This window comes from Chrysochloris asiatica, unplaced genomic scaffold, assembly GCF_000296735.1.
Source record: "Chrysochloris asiatica unplaced genomic scaffold, ChrAsi1.0 scaffold00034, whole genome shotgun sequence".
Lineage (NCBI taxonomy): Eukaryota > Metazoa > Chordata > Mammalia > Afrosoricida > Chrysochloridae > Chrysochloris > Chrysochloris asiatica.
Window position 1 is genome coordinate 15,465,063 of NW_006408552.1, and position 12,042 is coordinate 15,477,104.

The following is a 12,042-nucleotide window of genomic DNA, read 5'->3' on the forward strand; positions in this document are numbered from 1 at the left end:
CACGGGCATCCCAGTGACCCTTGATGTTGTATTGGGGGGGAGAACACGGGCATCCCAGTGACCCTCGATGGCGTATGGGGAGGAGAACACGGGCATCCCAGTGACCCTCAATGGCGTATGGGGGGGAGAACACGGGCATCCCAGTGACCCTCAATGGCATATTGGGAGTGGGGGGTGGGGAGAAGACGGGCATCCCAGTGACCCTCAATGGCGTATTGGGGGTGGGGGGTAGAACACGGGCATCCTAGTGACCCTCGATGGAGAATGTCAGGCAGCATGGGGGGGGGTGACATTCCGGTGACCCTCAACAGAGCAGCACAGGGTGGGGGCGAGTCCAGTGCCCCACAACTCTCAGGATCACATGGCTACTTAAGAGACAGAGGTTCCCTCTGAAATCTATTTCCCTTTACTGAGTATGTCCCCAGGCAAACACGTCTAATGTCACTTCTAACAGAGGTTCTGGACAGATACACAGCCACTCAAGAGACTGAGAGTCGACCTGACCCCCTGCCACACTCCTGAGAAGACACAGAGCCGAAGCCGTGGGACTGAGGTGGAGGCTTTCACAATTAGCTCCTGCACAAGAAAATCACAGGCCTCAATTTTCCAGCAGCCAAAGGATTCAACTTGAAGGAACCAAATGCTGGCAGCACCAGTGTGCTCATATGAGAGGGACAATAATCTGCAGCACAGGGGACCCTGAGGAGGACAGCCTGCCAAGGCCGGGGCTTCAAGAAAAGCGACTGACAGCAAGCAACCCCGTGGAGACAGGCAAGCGTCCACAGAGTGGAAAGACGGAGACAGCGTCTCCGAAAGTCACCTGGATCCTGCTACACGACTGGCCACTCAGCTTATTCTTGTCTTTGAAGTGGCTCTTCTGACTCTCGAATGTTATAGTGGATTCCAAGTCACAGTAACTCTTGTGACATAGTACAACTGTCCCCCAAGTTTCCCAGGCTGTCGTCTTTACGGGAGCAGGTTGCTAGATCATCTTCCTCAGCAGAACAGCTGGAGGGCTTGAACTACCAACTTCTGCTTAGTATGAGTGCTTACCCACTGCACCACCAGGGTTCCTTTCAATTCATTGTTGTTGTTGTTGTTGTGAAGTGCCAATGCCTCAGTTCCGACTCATAGGACCCTGTGTAGGATTTCCAAGAGCAGCTGGTGGACTTGAATCACCGACCATGGGCGTCAACCCAGGACCCCCTCATGAAAAGTGCCAGAATCTTCCACCAGCACAAGTAAACACCTCTGCTCTCACTGTGGACAAGATGAAAATCAGGTCCCTGGACACTGTGGGAGTGAGATGTGGGGGGCCCTCAGCCCTGGACCACTGACTGTAAGTCATGTGATGGTGTATGTCTTGTGCACCCACATATCCACTCTGAGAGCTGAGCCACCCAGGGGCAGAAAGGGGTTACAGTGTCTCATTGTGAGTTAAAAACAAAACACAAAAAATAGGCACTGTGCAGTCCCCACTAGTGGACCTGCTGTGCTCCACAGGGTTTTCAAGGCCTGAGTTTTAAAGGCAGATCTCCAGGACTTTCTTCCAAGGTACTGCTGGGTAGGTTAAAACTGCCACCTTCAGCAAATGAGCACTTAGCCATTTGTGCCACCCAGGGACACCTAGCTTATAAGTATTAGTTTTCATTTTTCAAACCTAAGACCAGAACCAACGAAGGGATCCTGAGACATGTTCATTCACATACACCTGTTTTCTGTACACACACACACCCTGCTGTTCTCCCTATGTGGGAATATGATGACAATAAAGACACTAGCCCTCTACTCTTGGTCTCATTCCCCAATTCCATCACCTGCAGCTAATAAACAAAACCAGCCACATGCTACTACAAGCACACCTTGGAGACACCACAAAAGTTTGGTTCCAGAGCACTGCAATAATATAAGTGAGTCACGTGCATTTTGATTTCCCAATGCACGTAAAGGAGGCCTGGTATGGCACTGCAGGATAACACACGGGACCGCAAAGTCAGTTTCAACCATAAGGTCAGCGGTTCAAATTCACCAACCACTCCTTGGAAACCCTATACAGGGGTCACTATGAGTCGGAACTGATTCAATGGCACTTAACAACAACAAAATTCATGTAAAAGTGATGTTGACACTAGACTGTCCATAAAAGGTGCCCTGGTGGTGCTGTGGGTCAAGCATTGAGTACCAACTGTAAGGATGGTGGTTCAAACCCTGCAGCCAGTCCGCAGGAGAAAGATGAGGCTGTATTTTCATAAGGTTGTGCGGTCTCAGACACCCTAGACAGGGTCATATAGAGTCAGAATCAATCCAAGGGAAGCGGGTCTGGTTTGAGACACTCTAGTAAGTGAAAAGTAGAAAGCAGGATGAAAAAGCGTGGACGACTGTGAGAACTCCCAAAATGGGACAGAGAGATACACAGTTAACACACCTGTTGGAAAAATAGTGCCCACAGACTTACTCGACGCAGGCTTGCCATAAACTTTCCATTTGTAAAAAAAAAACAGAGTACCTGCAAAGCACAGAAGGACAGGCAAGTCCTATAAAGTGAGACTTTTAGCGCTGTGGAAGCTGAGTCCACACCAGATCACATCACATGTGGGTCACAGGCAGGTGCACAGTGTGATGGCGAGAGCCACGTGGACACCAAGCTCTCCTCAGTCTGTCTGACCTCCAGCCTCAGGCCCCACCCACACCAGTGGGTGATTTTCAGGAGAGGTGGGTGCCCATGCAGCTGCTCCCCTTCACACTTGCCTCCTCCCCCCTACGCAGAGGAGCACCGAGGGTGGATGAGACGTGCCCAAGGACAGGCATCATGAAGCGGGAGAGTGGTCTGGAACCACCTGCCCTGCCCTGGGTCCCCGGGTCTCAGTGCTTTGCCCTCAGGAGAAGAATTTAGGGGCACACAGACTGAGCTCTGATTAAAGCAAGATGCACTGGTTAGAGGACCATTGGGAACCCCACCTCCTGACACTGACATAAGTGGACACTTTCCCAATGAGTGTTGAACAATGCTCACATGCATCTCATTGGCTGTAGCAGCTGTTTCAAAAGTACCTCCGGACTCTCCCTCCCAAACATCCTGAGGCCAACTGACTCCAACTGGGAGGAGGAAAGCCACTGAGCAGGCCACTCAAGTTAACCTAGCCTCCCCCCAAGCCAGGTACCTACTGCCTTTCCTGTGGGCTGTCCCCAGGGGTGCCTGCAGGTCCTCTTGCAGTTGATCTAGTCAGGCCAGGACCCCAGCGTGGAGCTCTAGGAGAGTGTTTGGGAATCTGCACTGATCTCTTCAAGGTGTTCCATATTCAGTATAAAGAGCATGTCTCCACCGCCCCAAACCTCTGCTGACGGCAAGTGGGCACACGCCCACCCCAACCCCACCATGAGTAAGAGGCACACAGAGGAGTTCCACACTGGGAGGGTTGTCACTTTAGGATGTTGCTGCCCATATTCACAGGGCAGGAAGTAGACTAGCCCAGGGAGCCCTTAGGTGGCTGGTGGCACTGTGGTTAAAGCACTCGGCTACCAATGGAAATGTCAGCGGTTTGAAACCCACCAGCCACTCTGTGGGAGAACACTACGGCAGCCTGGCTCTGTAGAAATGCGCAGTCTCAGAGACCCCAGAGGGCAGTTCTACTCTGCCAGGTTGGGCCACAAACTTGACAGCAGCAGGTTTGGTTTTGGTTTGAGAGAGTTCCTGGGTGGCTGTTGTTGTTGTTGTTGTTATGCCGTTGAGTCGGTTCCGACCCATAGAGATCCTGTATAGGGTTTCTAAGGAGCAGCTGGTGAGCTTAAATTGCCGACTTTGCAGTTCATATGGCTTTGCAATCTGGCGCATTAACCCACAGCGCCACACCAGTACAGAGGGTTAAATGCTCAACTACTTGCTGCAAGGCTGGTGGTTCAAACCCACCTATTAGTGTCTTGGATGCCAGACCTAGCGGTTCAGTTGCTTGCCCACATGGTGAGCCGTCCTGCAGCTATGCCAGTCTGCCCAGGTGTCCTCTGGGTCATGCAGACGCCGGATGTCAGCAGAGTGGGTTAGGTCTGGCTCCGACAGATGCTTGGCCTCAGATCAAAGATCAGGAAAGCGCTGGACACTGTAACTGGGTAGTGCTTTGACTGTCTGCCCTGGATCATCTGACGTAGGGGCACAAAGACACATGTGCTGGTCTGCATGTGCTTCTCCTGCCACCAGATGTGGCCCTGGCATGGGAAAGGGAGGTATCTTTGGAAAGGATGGGGTGTCTTGTCTTCACCTCTTTCCCCCTCCCCAACAGCTGGCATGTGGATGTGAGGGCAGGAGCCAGAACAGTCACCAAGGGCCACAAAGTAGATGCTGGGCTTTGGAGCAAGGGACCTGCCACCTGGACCCCTGCATCTTAACTTCTGCGCCATTGCTGGGGGGGATGGGGGTGTGTGGCCAGGGAGAGAGGGTCTACTCACAACTGTCTGAGCCATGCTTACCAAGCCCTCTAGCAGCAGCATCCCTGTCTCAGATCACTATGTGACTCTGGAAACTTTGTGTATTTACTGTTTCGATTTAAAAAATGGGAAACACTTATTTGCTGACAGTCATACTGAAAAGCCAAGCCTTTCTAGACTCCAGGCAGGGAGTGTGTGCTGCAGAACAGAGCGGGGGCAGACGTAGTAGCAGGGCCTTCTCCCAAGCCAGCAACCACCACCTTCCTTCCTGCGGCCAAGCAGCACTTCCGCACATGCGAGCACTCAAGGAGAAGAAAGCCAAACCCAGGAAGAACACAGCTACTGGGGAAGCTGAGGCTTTAAACACCTCTAACGACCTAAACAGGAGACCTGGGTATGACACTATAGGACAAAGTACTGGACGGCAGACCTCAAGGTCCAAACTGATGGGCTTCTCGGGAACCCTATACCAATTCAACAGCACTTAACAACCTAGACAAGGAGCCCTGGTACTGCAGTGGCTAAAGCACTCTGCTAACCAAAGGACGGTAGTTTGAACTCATCTGTCACTACAAGGGAGATACATATGGCAGTCTGCTTCCCTTTGGGGAAGTCGTACTGTCTACCTTGACGACAGTGGGTTGGGTTGGGTTTCACAGGCTGTCAACAGCCTCTGGGGCGTTCTACCCTGTCTACAGGGTCAATCTGCTTCAGCTTCGACTCCCCTACACCAACAACAAGTGCTGCTCTGGTGCTCTCCCTCACTCCACCCCATCTGCTGGGCCTGGGACCAGCCCACCTAAACTGAATCAACACCACACTAATGACTAGGATCTGACATTATCAACCTTCAGGTTCTGTGGCACCTCGCCGACACTTCCCAAATAAATAAACAAAAACCAAACCTGCTGTCCACGAGTCTATCCTGACTCAGTAACCCTACTACTGGTCAGGACAGAATCGCCTTATAGAGTTTTCAAGACTAAATCTTTATAGAAGTAAATGAACATGCCATTCTCCTGAGACGTGGTTGGTGGGTTTGAATTGCCAACCTTGAGGTTAGCAGCCCAACAATCCATTCATTGTACCACCAGGATTCCTCTCTGACACTCTGCCTTTATTTGAAACACTACAAGGAGGCTCCTGGGTAGCACCACTTCCCACATCATACAAGGAGCACAGGAAGCATCCAGAACAGGTAAGTGCACACATGAAATTCACGCCTGGTCAGCAAGGCAAGGGGAGCACTTAGGAGCAGTTATTGGTAATGAACAAACAGTATGACGTCATGGAACTGGTCCACACAAAGACTGTGGAAAAATGGCAGATATATTCTTACCTATATACCAGGAGTTCTGGTAGCGTAGTGGTTATGAATCGGGCTGCTAATCTCATGTTACCAGTTCAAAACTACCAGCTTTGAGGAGAAAGATGAGGCTTTCTGCTCCTGTAAAGATTTACAGCTTCGGTAACCCTGTAGAAGGTTGCTATGAGTTGGAACTGACTCCATGGCACTTAACAACACAACACACAACATGTACCAGGGGGTTGGGCTTCAAAAGGCTCCTGGAAAAATGGAATTAGGAAAGGATGGAATTACTCCACGAACTCTTTGAAGCCCCCTCGTATTTACCACCACAACAATGTATATTAAAAAATCATACCAAACCAGACCCAACCCAGGTGTGTGTATGTGGGGATGGAGGTCGGTTATCAGTCTAAAGCAACTGATGAACTGCAGGGGGCAGTATTGGGGGGAACTTTACCTAAACTGTTAGACAGAGGGTGAGGCTGGGGGCGTGGCTTCAGTCTAAAGCAACTGATGAACTGTAGGGGTCGGTGTTGAGGAGGGGGCGTGGCTTCAGGCTTAGCCGCTACACTGAGGGGGTGGGACTGGGGTGGTGCTTTGCTTCAATCCAAAGCAGCTACTGAACTGCAGGGGGCGGTTCTGGGGGCGGGAGCAGAACAAAAGAGAACTCAAAAGGACGCTTGCGTAACGTTGCTAAACTAGCTGTGGGGACTGGTTGGTTTTAAGAACTGAGAGGCGGGGCCCAGATAGTGTCCGCCTGAAAGGAAACGTCTGTCACCAAACGGGAAGGGGCGGGGGCGGTCCTTAAGCACAAATGCCCGGCTGCCCGAACAGAAATATTGCTGGTGAAATACACAGCCCTCCTTCTCAAGACTAAAAGTGGTTTATTTTACTGTCTCACTCCAAGAACCACACAGTGTGAGCTAAAGATAATGCAGTCAGTCCCATGTGTCCACGCGGAGTAGGCGGTCCCTGGACACCTAAGCACATCACTTCCTTGCTCACCAGCTCACCTTCCTAATTTGGAGACTCTTAGCGCATGCCCAGGCAGCAGCTCTGCCTAGCCAGCAGGGGCGTGCACTCGGCCCGCTACTGTCTGGCCTAGCCTCGGCCTCTGTCTCCCCCCCCCCCCCCCCCCCCAACCAAAAGCCCCCAGAGAGAGGGATCCCAGGACGATAGAGGCAGCAGGCTGGGGCATGTGGTGCTCGCCAGGGGTGCGGGGCCCTGGCATGATCGCCACCCTAGGGAATGAAAGAAAGCCCGCGTGGCGCAGGAGTGGCAGCCAGGCCCCAGGGCTGAAGGTTTCCTGAAAGAGTAACCAAGCCAGGTTTCACTTTGGGTCAGCACATTACCCACGGCCACTGCCCACAGAAGTACCACCCCCATGTTCTCTGTCTACAAAATTTTGGGGTGGGGGGAGGCTTCTCAAGGAGCCCTGGTGGCACAGTTGTTAAGTGTTTGCTGCTAACCAGCCGCTCTACAGAAGATGAAGCAGTCTGCTTCCATAAAGATTTGCAATCTTCAAAAAACCCTATGAAGCTGTTCTACTCTGTCCAATAGAGTGGAACCAACAGCAGTGGGTTGGTTGATGCTGTATTCACCCCAAAAGGGCCCCTGGTGGCTCAGTGGTTAAAGTGCTCAGTTGCTAACTGGCAAGTCTGCGGTTCAAACCCACCAGTCACTCCAGGGGAGAAAGTAATGAATGGGTGGTGGGGTGTGCTACACCACTCTGTAAAGACCTGACAAGAGCTAAGTAGAGAAGAAACCCCATCTCCCAGCCCGAGGCAGAAGGCAGGTTCACTTCTGGGTGTCCACGCAGTTATAAGATCACTAACATGTGTCTGGAACTTACCCGCTTCTTCCACTTGTTACTTAGAATGGAAATGTAACGACTAGGTGCCCCAGTACCATTGTGGACTAGGAGGTCACCTTGAAGATGGAAGCCCTGTGTGCTATGAACAGGGGTGCCGAAAACCATGCAGCCTGGATGTGTGATGAACCCAGCCTGCTGTCCATAACACAGGCAAAGAGCCACAATGCACACACTCACACAATGACACAAGATGACACAACCCCATGTCCTTTACTGAGTACCAGCACCAACACAAGACACAATACCACAAAAGTTCTCATCCTTTATGCAACAACAGCACACAACACATGATGACACAAATCTCGTAGCTTCACTCAACAGCACCAATACAACACCACAAACCCCATATCCTTTACCCAGCAATAACACCAACACAATACCCAACACCACAAAACCCAACAATAGCACCAACACACAACTGTGATACAAACCTCATATCCTTTACCTATCAACACACATAAAAAGCTCATTTCCTTTATACAACATGACACACAATGACATCTCACATCCTCTACACACTATACCACACCACCACACAGCAACACAAAATGCTAGGTCTTTTACACATTCTGGACCAAGAAATAAATAAATGGGAGTTTGGCTTTAAGCAGAAAAACAAGCTGAGGATGGGTGTGGGGACACACTTGTATGGCCAGCTGCCCAGTACTTCTAATCTGAGCCTCAGGAGCTGCCTCTGTGAAATCACCCCGTGACTGCAGAACCCCGAATACGTAAGACCCCCCCAAAAAAAAAACCCGAATACTTAAGACCTCCCTCCCCCCCCAAAAAAAAACACCACTTGGCAGGAAATGCCAGGCCCTGGAACTTTCTCAGGCGGCACCAATGGTGGCAGTTCTGAGCCACACGGGCTGACCGGACATGCAGGAGACAGCACACTGCCTGATCCTGTGAGCACTGTCTGCCCACTACAGCCACTGAAGACAGGGCTCCATCTACTTCGTGTTGTGTGCTGAGGTCCTCAGAGAGGAATGTAGGCCCGCCAGCTCAGCCCGGATCATGGAAGCAGGAGGCGAGGGCAGCCAATCTTCTCAGGCTGTGTTTACCAACAAACTCCTTGGCCAACCCTGTCACTGTGGGGATAAGGTCGCAGCCAGGCAAACACTCTGATAGAACCTGAGGGCACGACTCAAAAGCATTGTCAACTGAAGGACAAGGGTTGAAGGGAGTTCCATTCTAAAGTGGGTGCACAGCAGTGAGCATAGTTCATGTCACTGAATTATACACATAAAAACAGCTGAAGTGGCAAATGCTTTGTTACATGCATTTCAACATTTAAAACTATTGTTAAAAGAGCTATGGTCTTCATATTCAACGAAAAAGTTCAACGATGCTATGAGGAAGCACAGACTAGCATGCTGTAACTAAAAGGAAATCAAGAGGAGCTAACAATCTGTTTCCATAAAGATGACAGGTTAGGACATCCTAGGGGGGCAGTTCTACTCTGTCCGTGGGGTCACATAAATGGGAATTAACTCCATGGCACCTGACAACCACAAACAGCAGTTTAGAATGAACAGCATGTGGTTAGACATGAGGTTCAAGCACTCCCTCTTACAGGTGAAGAGGCTGACACCCACAGGCACAAGGAATCCCACACCCCAAACAGAGCCCCACTCACCCCTTCACCCTGAGAGTGTGACTCCACCAGATAAGTTTAAATATATTTTTTTAAATCCAGGCAATCAGCTTAAAATAACTCCCAGATTCAAGCATGTCATTGTTCTCTGAGCCACACAGCCAGGAGGACATGGTCACATGACACTGTAGGAGGACTAGACCCCCGGCACTGCAGTCCCTGGTCCCTTGCACACAGTGGGTCTTGGCTTGATGCCAGCTGTCCATTGAGCGAACTAAGGTATGGTCACTGGTGCCTCCTTACAACTACTTCCGAGCATCAGACAGCAGTCCGCTCCAACGCCAGTCAGCACCCCCAGCCCTGCTGATCCCCCAGCAACTCAGAGGAGACGTAGACCAATCTGCCATGACTGTGCTCAGGAAAGGCCAACTGCCACAAAAGGACATCATGGTTGGTGAAATGGAGGGTCGGTGAAAGCATGAAAACCTCTTCATGAGGTGGACAGGCACTGTGGCCACCAACAGTGGTGAGAATGACACAGACCGGGCAGCATCTCCTGTTGTCAGAGGGGTGGCCAGAAGTCAGAGCCAGGACCACTAACATCAGACAGGAGCAACTCCATGGCCCTGTGGCTGGAACCGCAAGGAGTATTTGAGCCATCTCTAGTGAGCCAAATGTGTCCATGAGCACGTCTTCTGAGGGAGGCTGGGGAGCCAGGGCGCCTCTGGGTGGGACTTGGCAATGGACACCCAATTTAATGAGAGGATTCCTGGCAGGCCTGATCCTGACCATCAGGGACAGGGAGAACCAGGCTACACAGTTTCAGATTTCACAACAGCCGAGTACTTCAACTCTGCTCCAGTCTCACTGCACTAGGCCACAAGCTGACTACAGGTAACTAGAAGCGGTCTCAGGTAAGGGATGCCTGCTGTCTGCAGCCAAGAGGCCTGAAGGGAAAACATGGGGCGGGCTGAACCCGAGAAGCAGAGACCACCAGGCCACCATCCAAATGCGCACAGACACAGCCCATAGCCCACCCTGCAAAGCCCGTTAACATCGCCAGCTTGAGTTGGAGTGACTGGTGACCAGCAGCTTTCCCCGGCAGCCTCTCCCACACACCTTATCCTAGACCCTTCTATGCTTTCCTGGAGTCAAAACCTCATCAGACCCGAAAAGTTAGTCATCACTTTTGTCTAAAACCTAACAGAGGTTGGTCGTGTTTCCTCTGCTCCTGGGAGATGACACCAAGCAGTGCTGTAGTGAGAGGCTGTCTGTGCACACCTCCACACACACATGGACAGGACGTCTCAGAGTGTGAGCCCTCCGTGTGCATAGGGGACATATCTCAGAGTGGGCACCTCATGTGCACAGGGGATATCTCAGAGCGTGTACACTGTGTACACACAAACATCTCAGAGCATGCACCCCCTGTGTACAAGGGATGTCTAAAAAAAGTACACGACAGAACATGATGCTAACCACGGTTTTCACTGGAAAAACAGAACTTGGGTGGAAAGGAAGCCTACTCTCGAAGCCACACCCACCCAGCAAGTCCAAAACCCCAGAGCTGGTTATCTGGGGGATAGTTGGGAGAAGAGAGAGATCTCATTACAGACTTTATGAGTCTTGAACTCATCACCTAGCCACAAAATATTTAAATCAAATTAGCAAAATGTACAGAACAACTGCTTTTATGTAAGAAGTCAGACAAGGCTAGAGAAGGTCTGAGTCTGAGCTGGATCAAGTTGAAAGGAGCGGCTCTGGCCTCCCTCGTCCTGTCCGTGTGGCGATGATGAGCCCTATGGTCACAGCTTAGGAGCATTCCAGCTGACCTTGGCTCATGGTGACCCAAGTGACCCACAAGGTTTTCCTGGCTGTCATCTTATGGAAGCAGATTGCCAGGCATTTCTTGCACAGTGCCTCTGGGTAGGTGCAAACTGTACCACTCAGGGACTCTGTTTCAGATGACTTTAAGACAGAGGATGGTGACACCTCAAGATGAGACTAGAAGACAGAGCAAGGTTGTCAGAGTGGTCAGGCAAGTGAGGGGCTCTGGAAGCTGCACCAGCGTTCCCTCTGCCTTCAGCCTTTGCATTTGTTACCCAGTGTCTACAGAGTCAGGGACTTCCTCTGAGGCCTGGGGGTGTGTCCGACCTATGAGGTAGCAGTCACTGCCCCTCAGTTACAAGACTTTCAAATGCAATCTTGTGTGGCGTTCTACAGAGTCACCAAGCTACAGGTGCAATTTAAAAATAAATGTCACCTTTTGCCAACTGAGAACAAAAGGATGGAGAGAAGCACTGTGTCAACACGCCACCCCCTGGCTGTTTGAGCAGTGTTTAATCATAAACGGGTGTGACAGACTGGGGTGCACACACATAGTGTCTTCACAGGTCTGGAAAGCGGAGCACAGCAAGGTGTGACACGAGACTTCAGTCACCACAGACTCCACCAACTTCCAGACAGTGACAATGACAACCAGCGGTTTCAACTTGTTGGCCATTCGTATCCGTGTCCAAGGAAACCCAACAGCTGAACAGTAGTTATGCACCCTCCTGGAAGAATCGTTCAGCCCCTGCAGCCCATTCCACAGAAGGACTCCATTTTTTGAAACTGCTACAGTGTATGGTGAGAAGGAAGGAGCTGCTAACCCACCAGCAGCTACATAGGAAAAGGTCTGGCAGTCACTCCCGTAAAGATGACACAGCCTAAAAACCATGGCAGCTATAGTCTGTCAGCACTGACTCAATGGTACCCAACAACAGCTCTCAATAAGCAGCAGCTAGCTGCAAAGAATGAGAAAAGAGAGGGAGAACAAACAAGATGGCGGATCGGGTGGACGTA

At 51.1% G+C, this 12,042-nt stretch overlaps 1 protein-coding gene across 1 annotated transcript in view; it reads right to left on the minus strand.

The window, feature by feature from the left end:
* FOXK1 (forkhead box K1) overlaps window positions 1-12,042 on the minus strand; it is an 86,770-nt gene that overhangs the window by 15,059 nt on the left and 59,669 nt on the right. The gene's annotated exons all lie outside the window — the stretch shown is intronic.